Source organism: Chenopodium quinoa, unplaced genomic scaffold (assembly GCF_001683475.1).
Source record: "Chenopodium quinoa cultivar QQ74 unplaced genomic scaffold, ASM168347v1, whole genome shotgun sequence".
In the NCBI taxonomy this organism is placed as follows: Eukaryota; Viridiplantae; Streptophyta; class Magnoliopsida; order Caryophyllales; family Amaranthaceae; genus Chenopodium; species Chenopodium quinoa.
The window spans coordinates 166,869-183,428 of NW_018744988.1; the positions used below are offsets into that span (position 1 = coordinate 166,869).

Here is a 16,560-nt window from a genome sequence, read left to right on the forward strand (position 1 = left end):
TACTTTTCTCACGGATTTCTGACAGATTTTTCCCTCGAAAAGGGGTTTTCAGGTGTCGGAGAAATCCATCGTAAATTCCGACGGATTCACTTCCGTTTGAAAGTTACGACTGAATTTCCGTCAGAAAATTCTTTTTCTGACGAATTTCTGACAGATTTTTCCCTCGAAAAGGGGTTTTGAGATGCCGGAGAAATCTATCGTAAATTCCGACGAATTCACTTCCGTTTGAAAGTTACGACGGAATTTCCGTCGAAAAATTCTTTTACGAAATTAAAAAAAAAGGCCGCGCCACCATCGGTATGGCTTATCACCGCCTCCAACCACCACAACCCATTACCCTTACACGACTTAACCCACCACCACCCACCACCCGAACCCAGAAATAAAAACAATTTTGTCACGACATAAACCACCACCACCAACTACCCACCACCCGAACCCACCCCACTTAACAAAACCCACCACCCACCACCCGAACCCACCCTACTTAACCAAACCCACCCCACTTAATCCTAACCAACCCAGATGTACAGCAACCACCTAAAAATTAACAAAAAATCACAACCACAACCACAACATTTGAAAACTACCCATACAACCAAAAAAATTTAAAAAATAAACCAAAAAAAAATACATATCTTAAAACAAATTAGGATGTTAATTTCTCCTCGAATTTGGTTTAATACGGCTAAATTCGACCATGAAACCTCTAGATCTAGAGATTTCATGTTCGAATTTGGCCATATAAACCATTAATATGAATGAAATAGAGAAGATTAGAGAGGAGAGAGGAAATTGGTGAGGAAAATAGAGAAGTGATGAGGAGATCCGTGAGTTCATTCCTTACGACCGATTTTTAGAGTACTGAGAACATTAGAGAAAAGGAGAAGTGAGGAAAGATGAGGAGAAGAAAGAGAAGTGAGGAAAGAAAAGAAATGAGGAAAAAGAGGAGAAGAAAGAGACGTGGGGAAGAGAAGAGAGGAGAGAGAAGCAGAAGAGAGGCGGTGAGAGGAGAGAGAGAAGTTAGAAAAATATGTGGGGGGCGGGGCAAAAATATTAGGGTTTTAGGGGATTTGGTTTTTTTAAAAAAAACTTAAATTCCGTAGGAAAGGTATTAAATGTCGTCGGTAATTTCGACGGAAATTAAATCCGTTAAAAATTTCCGACGGAATTTAATTCCGTCGGAAAATATAACACTTCCGACGGATTTTCCGTCGGAAGTAAAGAATTTTCCGACAGATTAAAATTTCGTCGGAATTATTCGTCGGATTTTTGATGAAAAATAAAATCCGTCGGAATTTTTCTACGTTCCGACGGATTTAAGTGTCCATCAGAACCATTCCGTCATAAATGACCTGTTTTCTAGTAGTGGGGTAAGTCAACCAAGTCCCAGACTTGATTTTCAAATGTGGAATCCATTTCAGATCTCATGGCCTTTTGCCATTTAGCAGAGTCGATGCTCGCAATCGCTTAATTCTAGGTTACCGGTTTGTCTCCATCCACTACCAGAATGTCCTGATTCTCGGTGAATATAACACCTAGATACCTATTAGGTTAAAACCTCGCCCTCTACGACCTAAGTGGGGTAACAAACTGAGCATTTGCATTGTCAATTTGACTTTGCGCATTTTGACCAGCGTCAACAAATGCTATTTGAGCACTTTGAGTGTCAATATGATTTTCTTGCTTGTCCTCTCGAACTTCATCGAGTTCGATTTTCCTCCCACTTATCATTTTGGAAAGGTGTTCCTTCTCCAAAAAGACACCATCGGGAGCAACGAACACTTTGTTCTCAAATTTGTTGTAGAAGTCATACCCTTTGGTTTCTTTTGGGTAGTCTATAAAGAAAACACTACTACAAAAAAGGCCTTAGAGAACTGTTATTATAGGCTTTATAGATCGCCTTAGGGGCGTTCCTCTAAGCGATGTATAAAGTATAGAGAACAGGTCGTTTAGGCGTTTTATATATGGACAAATAGAGAACGGTTGTTAGTTACAACCGTTCTCTTTTCCCTTCTTAAAATCGTACACTAAGGAAAATAGAACGGTTTAGGCCACTTAACCGTTCCATATTGCATTACCCATGTATGTATTTTATCTTGTATTATTCCTGTATTTTGATAATTTGTATTATTTTGTATTTCATTTTTAGACCTGTATATGTTGTATTCCTGTATTTTATCTTGTAAATTAATCCTGTAAGAAAAATTCCACATTTCCTATGTAAAATAAACTCATGATCTTGTATGCGTGCAATATAAACTTCAGTATAATTAAATTAACAAAAATATTTCCAAATACGACGAAAGACATCAAAATATGCTTCGTATATATAATTTAAAACATCCAACCACAATTAAATTGAATCATTCATCCAAAATTTGTTCTATACAAATAAATACGTGAGTTAAATATCAAAACAAATTTCTAATTAATGTTGATTTAAAAAAAATTATGCTTAGACATACCAATACCATATTGATTTACAATTCATATATATCATTGTCGTCGTCATTTGGTTGATAATATCCGTAACATATGAAATCCGCCTTTCCCTAAGCTCGTCGATCATTTGTTGAGAATATGTAGGAAGAACTTGCTTTAAATACTACAAAACAATGTAAAATACATACATATTAGTAGTTAATAATATACACAATAAATTGATCTAATTAAATATAAATAGGTATATCTTTTTTGATCTAATTTAAGAAGAACAGCTGATACCCAAAAGGCTGCTCTCAATCTTATAAAAAAAAAAGAAGGGCTGCTCTCAAGACACATAACAGCCATGTGCATAATAGTTTCTGATCTAAGTTCATACCCATGCTCACAAGGTTGGGACGGGTTTACAGTAGAAGTTTCTAGCCCAAAACAAGAACCCAAACCAAAATTAGTGAAAGAATATAATAGTATATATACATCTTACAAACAGCCTAAACAGATATTTAAGGGAAATCATGATGATCTTCAGAAATAAGCAGTTACTGATAGAAAAGTTATAAGCCCGGAAGCATGGACTATAGAGCATCCACTTGCAGATCAAGACAGAAGATACACAATATATAACTTAAAATCAATTGTGACAGTAAAAATTATATAACCCACCAAATGCAAGTAAACAAAATAAAACATGTAGCTGCATGCTAATGATTCAAATGTGAAAATAAATAATCTATCAATCTAATTTCAAATCAAAATTGAACAAGAGAAAAAAAAACTCACATAGCGATATATAACCACCTCGTGGCATCTTCCCATGAGATAATGGCGACAGAAGCAATAATTTTTGGTTTCACGATAGTAGTAAGTTTTAATCACTTGACACCAAGTTTCTTGTCCATTTCTGCTGGTTTCTTCCTTTTATTCTGCTGCAAAATTAAATTAGCAAAAAGAATATGTTACCTCAAAAGTTTAATTACTACAACAAAACAAAATTTTTAAAATGAAGCAACCGGCACAAAGTTTTCTGTTTATTACTTTCAAATAAGAAACATAAACTTATTGATAAAGAGAAATTAGTAAATTTCACAGAGACATGATCATTAATTACTAAGTTCCATAACAGAAATAGAAGTAAATTACTACGGGATGCAAGATAGAAGTTCAGTACTTCATTTTATTAAAGCTACTTATGCAAAAACTCAATAAACAACATCTAGAATCTGAAATAGATGTAATAATTCTCAGTAGTATCCAGTCACTACAGGAAAGTGTACTATAATAAGGAAGCATTTGGAGACTCGGAAAGCAAATGAAGAAAGCTCCAGTCATTAGTTACATCAGAATAGGGAAATCTAGAGAAACACAACTCTTGAGATGATCCCCTAGAAGAGCTAGGAACAATGCTTCTAACAGATATCCAACTACAGACCATATCTCAGAAAGAACCACCGTGATGCAAGCAGACAAGTTAAAGCCCCATAAATACAAAGGCTTTTCTTGACTACTTCATCCAATGTTAGAAAAAAATAAAAGAGTATATAAAATAAAACAATATAGGTAAAACCTTTTTCTTTTCCTTCTTTGCCTCTGAAGAAGAGCTTTGTTTTTTATTCTTCGGGATGCTTGAGCCCTGAATAGATGGTAATACTAAGATGAAAAATGTTGGAAACACAACACTCAAAAATTATAATTCCGAAAGCACAGACTATAGAACATCTACTTGCAGATCAAGACGAGGAGGGACTGATGCATACAAAGAAAGAAGTTTTTTTACATAAAGGAGGTCTCTAAAAAAAACTGAAAAAAGAGGGCATGATACGAAAAATTAAACTTGAGGTGATGTAAGAGTTGAATAAGCATGCAAATGCAGGATATAAGCCTCCTTTACATAAAGAGATAAAGGAGAACTTGCCAAAGTTAGTGCACAAATAAGGTGCTCAGTAAGAAAGACTCTAGCATCATAATCCATTAAGCATTATCACTCTAGCAGGGGAAACATTGGAGCAATCATGCACCTTAGCTCTGAGTCTATAAACATATAGAAGTTAATTCACATTCATAGGGGATACAAATTCAATTAACCACTGAAGGTGAGGGAAGCTTCAGAAAGAGGAAATCTGGAGACACAAAACTCCAAGATGATTTAGCAACAAAGTCATACGTCAACAACAATGTACAAAGAATAAAAAAAAACTCAATCGTCTTTAACAGTACCACAGTCCACATGTTATGATTCCCTCCTCTTCTCTCTTCACAATCAGCTACACCAATTCCACAAAAACACACTCCTTACTCATCATTGTAAGCATAGTAAAAACCATGACTAGTCTTATACATTACTAGAATCAGATTTTATCATCGCATAGTTTCAATCACAAGATCTCATAACCAACCCTTTTATGAAAGAAAAGCAAAGCGAATAAATATTTTCTAAAATATATTACAAATTATTTACAATTAATATAGCACAATAATCCAGTGGTAATCAATTTCCCCTACCCCTCTTTCTTTATCTTATTAGGGTTCTAAATTGAACTTAGGTAAGATTATTTGGCTAAAATTATTTTTATTACTATTGAAATAAATGGAAAGTCGACAAAATTAAGGGTAATTTGATTCAACTTACTGCAATTCGGCTGAAATATTAACATACAAACAATCAATTGAATTTATCCCTAAAACTAGAACTTTGATGTTTTTTTCAATCACCTAAATTCGAATTGCAAATTAATTTAATAGATGAAAACTATGAATTTAATTTTGTTTCCTTCATATTTCGAATGGTTCATGTGGTTAGATTGACAAATTATCAAAATTCAATTACTCTATGATAAATAAAATTCGAACCTACCTCAATGTAATGGTGGCTCAGCGAAGTGGTGGTGCTGCAGACATTGTGCGGCGGTGGAGCGGCGGCACGACAAACAGTAAGTGGCGGTGCATGCAATTGGAGGTTTTCGGTCAACTTAAAGCAATTAACAAGAAGTATGGAGTATTTTTTTTAAGAATATTAAGCAAAGGTATTTTTTAGTGGAATGGAAGTGAAAGTGAAATGAAAGTGAAAAGCCTTATAGCCGCCTTTGATTAATTTGGGTAAATCCCCTTTTTTTTTTTAATAATAATAATAATAACACTCTGTATATAATTTCCTCCTAAAATGACAAAAATAATTAAAAAAATACAAAACGGTTATCAAGATGACCGTTCTATATCCTCTATAATAATTAATTATTATTTTTAATTATTTGGGTGAAAGAAATAGAGATTGGTTAACTAAGCTAACTGTTCCATATGAATTAACTTACAGAACGCCTCTTATACAAATGCGTTCTATATTCTTTGGTAATTGTTCTATATTTTGCGATCTCTAATCTAGTTTTCGGTGTAGTGAAACCTTGTCAGATTTGGATTCAGTAATACCCTTTGGTTTCTTGACTTATGCTTCGCGTCCCCATATCTTGAGAAAAGACAACCTTGTAGGTTTTGTTTCGGGGTTTTCTGATGTCCTGCGGGAGAGTTACAATTCCGAGACTGGAACCGGACGCCTGTACCTGCAAAATAACGGAGACTCCTGAGAGCTCCGCCTCCAACGGTCAAGTTAGTACCTGATTAAGGAGTAATCAATACAGAAATTAAAGTAATGAGATCTCTCTAGGTGAGAGTGCTTAGTGTTGGTAATCTGCCTTGTTAGCGAGATTAGCCGGTTGTTAATAACTCTGTTCTTCTCTGCTTGATCTCTTAATTATTCCGTTTTTTGATTAATGAGGATTAATAGAGTATTTATAGCCTTGGGAAGCGTGCAACTCTCTAGGTTTTAAGGTAAACCTAGGGCTGACCGGGCCTCTAGACTGGACTGGGCCTTGATGGCCGGTTTTCCCATTTGGCATGGGCGGACACGTGGCGTGTCTTAAGTGGTCCGTGGAGGACGTATCTGTGATTGACACGTGGCAGGTTCCTGTTGGCCTTCGTGAAGAACACGTGTCGGAACCTGGTTGGTCCACTTGTCAGACGGTGATTGGTGGATAAAAATCCCCTAATCATTTGCCCCTCACAGGTGGCACGCGACTGGTCACGTGTCGCCTGTGACAGGTGTCGCACGGTGACAGGCGACGGCCTGTTACAGGTGTCACCTTGCAGACGGCCGAGAGATTTTCCCGCCCAAATTTTGAATTTGGAAGCGACCCTTCGCCTTCTCACTTTGCCTATAAAAGGAAGTGCTGACTTCGGTCATTTTCACATTTGAGAACTTTTGCGAGAACATTCGGACCCCTGAACTTGCTCTGACATTTCGGACTTTTTCTGCCTACCGCCTGTTCTGACAAGCCGACTGACCCGAACTTTCAGGACTTCATCAACCGTCACTCGTTCAGGTAACTCAGTTCTCTTACTCTTAATTTTCTTTTTATTTTTTGAAATGGAACCATGGAAGCACACGACACGCCCTAAGTTAGTGATCAGCCGGTCACCGGGGACGGCTGAATCTAGGACTAGGAGTGCCGCCTGCCCTTTTCTGGACCCATCTTTGCCCTTTATACAAAGTCCGACTGTATCTGTGTCTATGCAGAACGTGATGGCCAGAACAAAAAAGACTGCTATGATATCAAACTCAGACGGCTCCTCCCAAAGGGTGCTCCTTAGTGAAACATCTGACCAGGCGCCAGATGTAGAACGAGGCGACTGTCAAGCTGACAGTTCTGAGAGAGGGACCAAGGTGTTCCCTTCCCATCTTACCGTGGACATGTCTAATTTTCCTTCTGCTCCTTCTAAGGGAGAGGAGGCGGGCCCCTCTAGGAGAGGGGAGGAGTCGTCCTCTTCGGACTCGTCAGGGGACGAGTCCGAATCCAGCTCTTCTGGCCACAGTTCTTCTGGCTCAGAAGAAAAACATAGCCGCCTACAAGAGGCGAGACGTTCTCATGCAGTTGAGAAAGGGGATAATTGGGCAGAGCCGTCCGCCTCTTACAGAGAGGAAAACGCCCCCTACTACTGCAGGGTACCCCGGGGCCGGATTGTAACCATGCGAGACAACGTGGCGAGCTTTATTGCTAACCACAAAATGGGCCCGGAGTTTTTACTGTTTGTGCCGGATCCAGAAGATACTGTCGTCTGGCCGGCTGGTACCAGCTATGGTGACGGCTGCTTTGGCTGCTATGTGGCGGCCATCAAAGCTGGACTGCGCTTCCCATTATATCCGGCTGTTCAGCGGATTTTAGATGGGTATGATCTGGGGTTATGGCAGTTAGCCCCCAACTCTTGGGTAAACGTACTCGGCTATGTGGCCGGGTGCGAACTGAACGGGGTGGAGCCAAGTTTTGAGGCTTTCTCCCACATGAACTATCTCAGCCGGACCCCTAAGTCAGGAGGTACCGGCTGGTATCAATTAACAAGCCATAGGGGTTACCTCATGACGAGAGGTAAGGCAAACAAATGGAAGGATTGGCGGAACACCTTTCTTATTATCGAGAGTTCAGACACGGAGCTGAACAAACGCTTTAACAAGTGGAATAGGGATCCGCCTCTTCTCGCAGGCGGCCGCAGCATGCCGCCTGTTCCCCCAAAGGCTAAAAAAGAGATCCTAGACAAAGGACTCTTCAAAGTAGAGACTAGGGTGAACTCTACTTCAGGGGTACGAGAGCAAGTACCCCTAAACTGCGTCCCGAGCTTCAAGTGGCTCTATGACGAGTACTTCTTGGCCGCCTGTGGCCTCAGCAGTCGGTGCTCTAGAGGTAGCCGGCCTGACGAATACTCTGTTTTTTCACGCCTTGTTTACTTGGGATTTTTACTAACTTTGCTGTTTATTTCTTTCAGCCGACGCCATGAGTAAAATAACAGCATCTAAGACTGCGGCGGCCATGCTGCGGGTCTCGCTAATGAAGCAGTCGTATGCCGACTCCCCCAGCAAGGAGGCACCCTTGGTAAGCTTTGAAAACCCTTCTCCTTTTAGTTGTATTATGCATATACTAACTCTTTTTGTTTTCAGTCTGGCACTCCAAGGGCTTCTTCCTCGCAACAGCCGGACCCCAAGGCCCGGAGGACGACTGTTGCAAGCTCTCCTGGGTCTTCCAGGAAAACAGTGGTGGCTGAGAAGCAGCCGGCCACTTCTTCAAAAACCCAGGCGGGGCCGCCTAGATGTATGGACACTTGCTTGTAAAAACTCACCCTTGCTTCCTTTTTGATTAGGTCTAACTTGTTTTTTCCTTTTGCTTAATGCAGCCGGCCCCCAGGGACTTGACTTGGTTGAGGTAGCCAAGTCAATGGTTAAAGTAGTTCCTCCATCTGACAGGGAGGCGGTCAAGGGTGCCGGCACCCTTGACCTTGATGGAATTTCAGGGGTCCTTGCTGAGGTATACTTAGTATATTTTTGAGCTTTTTGAGTTCTAGGACGCCTGTTAACTCTTTTGATTGGAAACTGACGCCTGTTTTTCTTTGTACTTAGGCCCTGCTCCGAGTCAACATCCTTCGCAAGCCGATTGATCGGAAAAAACAAAGAGGTAAAGGCCGCAAAGGCTATGGCCGCCTCCAGCTGTGATAAGGCAATGTTTCAAATTGCCCAAAATGAAGTACTGACCATTGATCTTCTTTATTATCAGGCGCAGGCGACCGCCGCTGTTCGGGCTCAGCTAGAGGCGGCCCAAAAGAAGGTTGACGAGCTGGAGGGGACCGTCACCAACCTTAAAGCCGAGCTGAAACCTCTTCGCCAAAAAATGCATTCTTACGAAGCCATGGAGAAATCTTTGGCCAACGTAAAGGAGCGCCTGGTGAACCAAGAGAAGAGTCTTACCCAAGAGCTCTCGGATAAGGCCGAGCAAGAGAAACAAGAGCTCGTCCGGGAGATGGTGGAAGACTCCGCTCAAATCCAACGCATGACCTGGGAACGACTGTTCCCCAGTGCCAACTTTGCCTCATGGGAAAGAACGTACCGCCAGTGTTCGGAAATATATAATCAACAGATCCTGGCGGCTGCTGAAGAAGAGGCGTTGGATGGTGCGTTGGAGGAGGAAGAGCCGGTTGTGGCGCTTGTGCCACTTGGGGGTAAGGCATCAAAAGATGGTGCAGCTAAGGCCGAGTCCAGCAAGAAGAGTGCTGACCAGGCGGCTGCTGCTGATACTGAACTGCCCCCTTCTTAAGCTTTTAAGTATTTTTTTCTTTTCACGGCCTGCGTGCCGTTTGCTTTGTAATTACCCGGCCAGGGGGCCGGGGTTTTGAATATTCTGCTGGTCTTTAATGGCCGGCTCATTTTTAATCAAACTTTTGTTTTGGTTCAAATTTGTCTAAGTATTTTTAATTTGCTCACTAGACCGACTGTTGTGTATGGCCGAACGTTAAGACAGGTACAAATAGTAAGTATGCCGCCTATGCCCCTGGACGACTGGTTGTCTGTTTCCAGGATAGATGATCAGTCGGCCATTTAATCAATCGGTATTCGAACTCTTTATTCAATTTGACCAAGTAAATAGAATTACCTAGTAGCCAAGGAATTAAGTAGGAAAACAAGCGGCGGGTACCGGTTGTTTCCCTTTATTGCTAATGTTGGCTTTTAATTCGTTATTTGTTAACCTAACAAGAGTATTGGTTGAGAGCCTTTGTTGATTAAAAACAAGTGGACGACTCATACCTTTTAGGCTCCATACTAAGTTTGAGTGACTATTAAGTTATCATAGGAGTTACTTAGTCTTTGTCACAATCTTGATTGAGTAGTAGAGGTATCAGGCGGCGTAGGCCGGCTAGACCCCTTGATTCACCAATGTTTGTTGGCTATTAACTCAATAGGTTATCCAGTAGGAATAGGGGTTCGAGTGCCCTTGTTTGTTTAAAACAGGCGGACGACTCAAACTTTTTAGATTCCATACCAAATTTGAAGGAGTGACTATGAGTTAACTTTGGAGTTACTCAGTCGCCATCACTTTTGTTTGGGAAGTAGAGGTACCAGGCGGCGTAGGCCGGCTAGACCCCTTGATTCGCCAATGTTTGTTGGCTATTAACTCAATACGTACCCCCTGCATTTATCCCAAGTAATACAGGCGGTTATCTGACTCAGATGTCAACTGCTACCACTGGTTTGGTTAGTGATAGAGTTATCCTTGTCTCAAAAACGGCTACGTGGTTGCCCTTGGGGACAGTCGTATAGGTGCCGTGTAATTAGTTTATAGAACAATGTTCCACCCAAAAGGGAGCTGCTCTCTGCGACGAATTTCATCCGGAGGGATGCCGTCGGACGCCTGCTATGATGTTGGGACAGGTCGAATTAGTTTTGTAGATTTGATCAGGTGGCTTGGCGCCTGGTCTGATCATTCGGCCGGTGGCCTTGGTAAGTTCTTGGTGAACGTAGGTGCTAAGTAAAAGAAGGGTAGCCGCCTGTTAGTTACAGGATCGGCCAGGTCCTAATCTTTTTAGCTAAGTATTGTGAGTAAAATACTCGATGGAGAGTAGCCGACTGTAAAGGAACAGACGGCATGCCCCTCTAAAGATAAAGAGTGAAACTCAATGGAGAGTGGCCGACTGTAAAGGTACAGACGGCATGCCCCTCTGGAGATAGAGTAAAAATACTCAATGGAGAGTAGCCGACTGTAAAGGTACAGACGGCATGCCCCTCGTAATGCAAAATTGAATAGTAAGTGCAAACTTTATTAAGTAGCTCTTTACTTTACATCATTCAGAAAAAATATTTTTTAAGGTTATCTACATTCCAGGTTCGAGGCAACGGTTGTCCGTCTGGTGTTTCCAGACGGTAGGTACCGTCCCTGACTTCCGCATAGATTCGGTAGGGTCCTTCCCAGTTGGGAGTTAGTTTGCCAGACTCATTAGCCCTACCAACCGCTTCCATTTTTCTAAGTACAAAGTCCCCTACTTTGAGTGGACGCCTGTGTACTTTTTTGTTGTATGATCTAGTCATTCTCAGGCGATAGATCTCATGGCGCAAAACAGCATTGCCCCTCTTTTCAGGAAGTGAGTCTAATGCCAGGCGCATAGCTTCCCAGTTTGCCTCTTCGTCATATAGCATTACTCGAAGAGTCGGCTCGTAGTGTTCTATTGGAAGAACAGCTTCTGCACCATAAGTTAGGAGGAAGGGAGTTTCTCCAGTCGCCCCTTTTTCAGTCGTCCTAATGGCCCAAAGAACATGTGGTAGTTCATCTGCCCATAGGCCGCCTGCTCGTTCAATCTTTTTCTTGAGACCGTCTGAGATGATTTTATTAAAGGCTTCTACCTGGCCGTTTGCTTGTGGACGGCCGACAGATGCAAAGTAATGTGCAATTCCTTGGTCTCCCAACCAGCTTTTGAGAACAGGCGTCTCAAATTGGGGACCATTATCAAAAACCATAGACATGGGAACCCCGAACCGAGTGATGACGTTTTTCCAAATGAATGAAATTACATCTTTCGTCTTGATTCCCTTTACAGCCTCCGCCTCTACCCATTTAGTGAAGTAGTCAACGGCAACAAGTATATACCTTCTGCCGCCTGTAGCAGGCGTATATGGACCCAGAATGTCCATCCCCCACTTAGCAAACGGTAGTGGGCTGTGAATGGTAGTGAGGTCAGTAGCCGGACGGTGGATTAATTTGCCAAACCTTTGGCACTTGTCACATTTTTTCACCATCTCCATTGCATCTGCTTCCAAAGTAGGCCAAAAGTAGCCCTGCCGCCTTGCCCTTTGAGCAAGCATCCTACCACCTATATGGGAAGCACAGAAACCAGAGTGAAGATCATCCAGTATCTCTCGTCCCTTTTCAGGAGTAACACACTTTAAGAAGGGTTGAAGGTGCCCCCTCTTGTGAAGTTCTCCCTGTATCATTTCAAAACAGGAGGCTCGTTTCTTCAGTGCTGCCGCCTGTTGAGGATCATCCGGTAGTGTACCGTTTGTCAGATATGCCCTGATTGAATCCATCCAGGTTGAGCTTCTGTCTAGAATTCCAATAGGATTTTCCTCGATGCTTCTCTTCTCCATTACTTCCCAAAACACAGTTCGAGGAGTATCGGAGGAGGCGGATGAAGCTAATTTCGAAAGTGCATCTGCCTGGTTGTTTTCTGATCTCGGCACTTGGATCAGATGGAAATCCTTAAGGGAGGCGACTGCTTGTCGGACCGCCTGTAAATACTTGATCATGGCCGGATGGGTTGCTTCGTATTCGCCATTGTACTGACTCACTATCAGTTGGAATCAGAACAGGCGTCTATTTTCCTTGCCCCTGCCGCCTTACACATGCGGATCCCGGCTAGTAAAGCTTCATATTCTGCCTCATTGTTTGAAGCCTGGAAACTGAAGCGTAGAGCATACTCGAACCTGTCGCCCTCTGGAGATTGACATACGACGCCTGCTCCACAACCGTTTGAAGTAGAGCTTCCGTCCACATATACCTTCCAGACTTGGTCTGGAACTTGAGAGTCAGGAGGACGAGTCATCTCTACAATAAAGTCAGCAAAGGCTTGCCCCTTCACTGCTTTTCTAGGCTCGAAAGTAACTTCGAGACTCTGCATTTCTATGGCCCATTTGATCATTCGTCCGGAGGACTCCATGGTGGTAAGGGGCCGCTTGATCGGTTGGTCGGTATACACGACGACTGCATGTGCCAGAAAGTAGGGCTTCAATTTTTTAACAGCCATGAAGAGTGCAAGACCAAATTTCTCCACTAGGGGATACCTCAACTCGGCATTTTTCAGTACGTGACTGACAAAGTAGACCGGAAGTTGACAGCCGTCCCTTTCAGCAAGGAGCACCGCGCTTAACGCATGATCAGAGACGGCCAGGTACATGTAGAGATTTTCTTTGGGCAAAGGGCTGACCAGCCTCGGCAAGGAATGCAAGTGAACCTTTAATTTCTGGAAGGCGGCCTCAGCATTCGGCCCCCATTCAAACCTTGCCTTTTTCTTAATTGCCTGGAAAAAGTATAGGCATTTGTCGCCTGATCGGCTTAGGAATCTTCCCAAGGCCGCCAGACAACCTGTTAACTTCTGAACCTCTCGGACGGTACGAGGCGACTGCATGTCAATGACCGCCTGTACCTTCTCAGGGTTCGCCTCTATTCCTCTCTGGTTGATAAGGAATCCGAGAAATTTCCCAGACTCAACTCCAAATACACATTTCTTGGGATTGAGCATGACATGGTGCCGCCTGAGTGTGGCGAAAGTTTCTCGGAGGTCCGTCAGATGATCTTCCTGAAGTTTAGTCTTGACAATCATATCATCAATGTATGCCTCGACGTTTCTCCCAATCTGATCAAAGAACACTGTGTTTATCATTCGTTGGAAGGTAGCCGGGGCATTCTTAAGACCAAACGGCATGACCGTGTAACAGTATAATCCCTGATCAGTGACGAAGGCCGTCTTCTCCTGATCTTTCTTCCATAAAGGAATTTGATGAAAACCAGAATAGGCGTCCATAAAACTCATCAAGGCATGGCCGGCTGTTGAGTCGACCAGGTTATCAATTTTAGGCAGAGGGTAACTGTCTTTGGGGCACGCCTTGTTCAAGTCTGTGTAGTCTACACACATTCGCCAGGTGCCATTCGGCTTTTTAACAAGCACCACATTTGCAACCCAATCTGGGAAGTAACATTGCCGAATGAACCCTGCATCAAGTAATTTTTTGACTTCGGCGGCTGCCGCCTGACCTCTTTCTTCACCATGGTTCCGCTTCTTTTGTCGTACCGGCTTCTTTTTCGGATCCACAGCGAGTTTGTGTACTGCCAGATCAGGACTAATGCCTGGCATTTCATGGACTTCAAATGCAAAGATGTCCTTGTATTCTTTCAACAGGTTGTGAAAGTCGTCACCAAGGTTTCTCAGAGCCGTCGTCCCTACTTTGACTGTTCGGTCAGGATGGGAGTCGTCTAATATTAGGTCCGCATGCTCACCAGCCGGCTGAGGGCGGAACTCATCCGGCCGGTCCTCTGCCAATGATTGCTATTTTCTTGCCTTTCTGGCGGACTCTGTCTGGGACGCCTTTCTTTTTCTGTCGCCTGTTTCTTGAACAGGCGCACTTTCCTTGACATTGTCAAGGTCTGTTTTTTCTCCACTTGACCTAGTGGCCATAACAGTGGGCTTGACATCCGAGAGATAGCACTCTCGGGCCATCCTCTGATCTCCCCTTAGGGAGCCGACTGTTCCATTATCCCTTTCAAACTTAAGCAGCATAAGTGACGGGATTATAACAGCCTTGGAATTATTCAGGGTTGGTCGACCCAGAATCATGTTGTAGGCCGAGAGTTCCTCTACCACTAGGAACCGGACTACCATGTGTCGTCCTTCCCCTTTTTCGCCCAGGCGAATGGGTAGATCTACTCGTCCCAGTGGGTGGACGACTCCTCCTCCAAAACCTATTAAAGGGTGGGAGGCCGGATGTATGCAGTCCGTCTGATATTTCAGTTTTGACAGACATTTGCTGCTGATGAGATCTGAAGAGCTCCCGGTATCTATGAGGATTCGGCCAACTCTCTGGTTGGCCACTTTACATTCAATAACGAGGGGGTCGTCATGCGGTCCCCTTATTCCTCCTAGATCCTCTTCAGTGATGACAATCTCAGGAAATGTATATTTGGATGGCCGTTCTTGGTGAACGGAATTTACATCTAACCGCCTTATATTATCTTTGTTGCCCCTAATAGTGGGGCCGCCTCCTGAGAAGCCGCCTGCAATTGTGTAGACGACTGCATCATCTGTATCGGAACTGTCGGCCTGTTGATTCTTTTTGGCCGACTGCTTTTTTGAGGAAGTATTCCCCGTAGATTTCTTGACATAAGTGTCAAGATCACCTTGATCAGCCAAGCGGTCTAGGTACCGCATGAGACTGATGCAGTCATTGGTGTGATGACCAATGTCATCATGATAAGCACAGATTTTGTCTTGGTTCCGGTTGCTCGCAGAACCCTTCATGGGGAGCGGCTTCTCAATTGAGAGCCGTCCCTTTATTTCTTTTAGGATAAACTGGTTATCCTTGTTAAACACATACTTTGGGGAGTATGGTTTGAATTCTTTTTTCTTTTTCTGGGCCGGCTGTTTAGAGGAATCAGCCGCCCAGACCTCTTTTCTTTTTTCATCTTTATTGGACGACTGTTTCTGTCGTCCCTCTCTGTTGTCGAACCTCTTCCCGTCCGACTGTTTCATCGTACACAGATCAGTCGCCTGTATATAGGCTTCTGCTTCAATCAAGGCCTCTTGAAGAGTCGCCACCCTTTTTCGAACTAAATCAAATTTGAAGGTAGACCCGTCTTTGAGACCTCTAAAAAAGTCAGTATAAGCTACCTCATCCGGTAACCCTTGAATCTGTATTCTCATCAGGTTGAACCGCCTGATGTAGGAACGAAGCCCCTCCTTTTCACCCTGCTGAATTGTTCCCAAATCAAGGGTCGTTTTCTTCGCAGGGATGTTCATAGCGAAGTTGGAGGCAAATAAGTAAGCAAGCGTCCTGAAGCTGTTTACACAACCAGTCGGCAGGTTGCCGAACCATTGCTGTGCAATTCCCTTGAGAGTCGCTGGGAAACACTTGCACCAGGTGGGATCATCCAACCCTTGAAGGTACATCAGGTTGGTGAATGCCATCAGATGGTCTTCTGGGTTAGTAGTGCCGTCATAGGCGCCTACTAGAACATTTTTTACTTTGGCCGGCTGAGCGGCTTCAGTAATTTCCTTGGAGAAGGCCGACGGCTGTTCACCAAGTCTAAGCAGCCGTAGCTGCCAGTCCATAGGTTGGACGTTTTTTGCTGCAGGTCCACCAAATGGAGGTGGCTGCATAAAATACTGTTGTTGCGGCACAAATGGTAAGTTTGGTACCGCCTGGGCACTATGAAAGCCGGACTGACGGGAGGTGCCGCCTGACTGACTCTCATGGTACGACTGAGTTGGCCTCATCGAGGCATTTCGCAAACTGTCCTGAAAATTTGAAGTAGAAGCCGACTCTGATAATCGGTCACTCTTCTTCTGCTCTAGCAGGTGCCGAGCATCTGTGAACGTTTGCTTTGACCCGTCCGCCTGATTATGACGAACCGGTTTCCTATTTCCCGTAGGATAACGGAGTTTTGTGAAATCAAGAGCAGATGGCTCCCGTTTCTTGGATTTAGGATGAGGAGTCATCTCTCGTCCTTGAACTGGCTTCCTCTTCAGTGAAGTGGAAGGTTTCTTGGC

The 16,560-nt window shown here is 43.3% G+C and overlaps 1 long non-coding RNA gene across 1 annotated transcript; it reads right to left on the bottom strand.

The window, feature by feature from the left end:
* Positions 1-2,308: 2,308 nt before the first annotated feature.
* Positions 2,309-5,734, bottom strand: LOC110706541. The gene is made up of 4 exons (XR_002508372.1): positions 5,297-5,734; positions 4,010-4,075; positions 3,226-3,371; positions 2,309-2,608 (listed from the first exon to the last, which is right to left on the bottom strand). It is a non-coding gene; the product is annotated as an uncharacterized LOC110706541 (long non-coding RNA).
* Between the last annotated feature and the right edge of the window lie 10,826 nt (positions 5,735-16,560).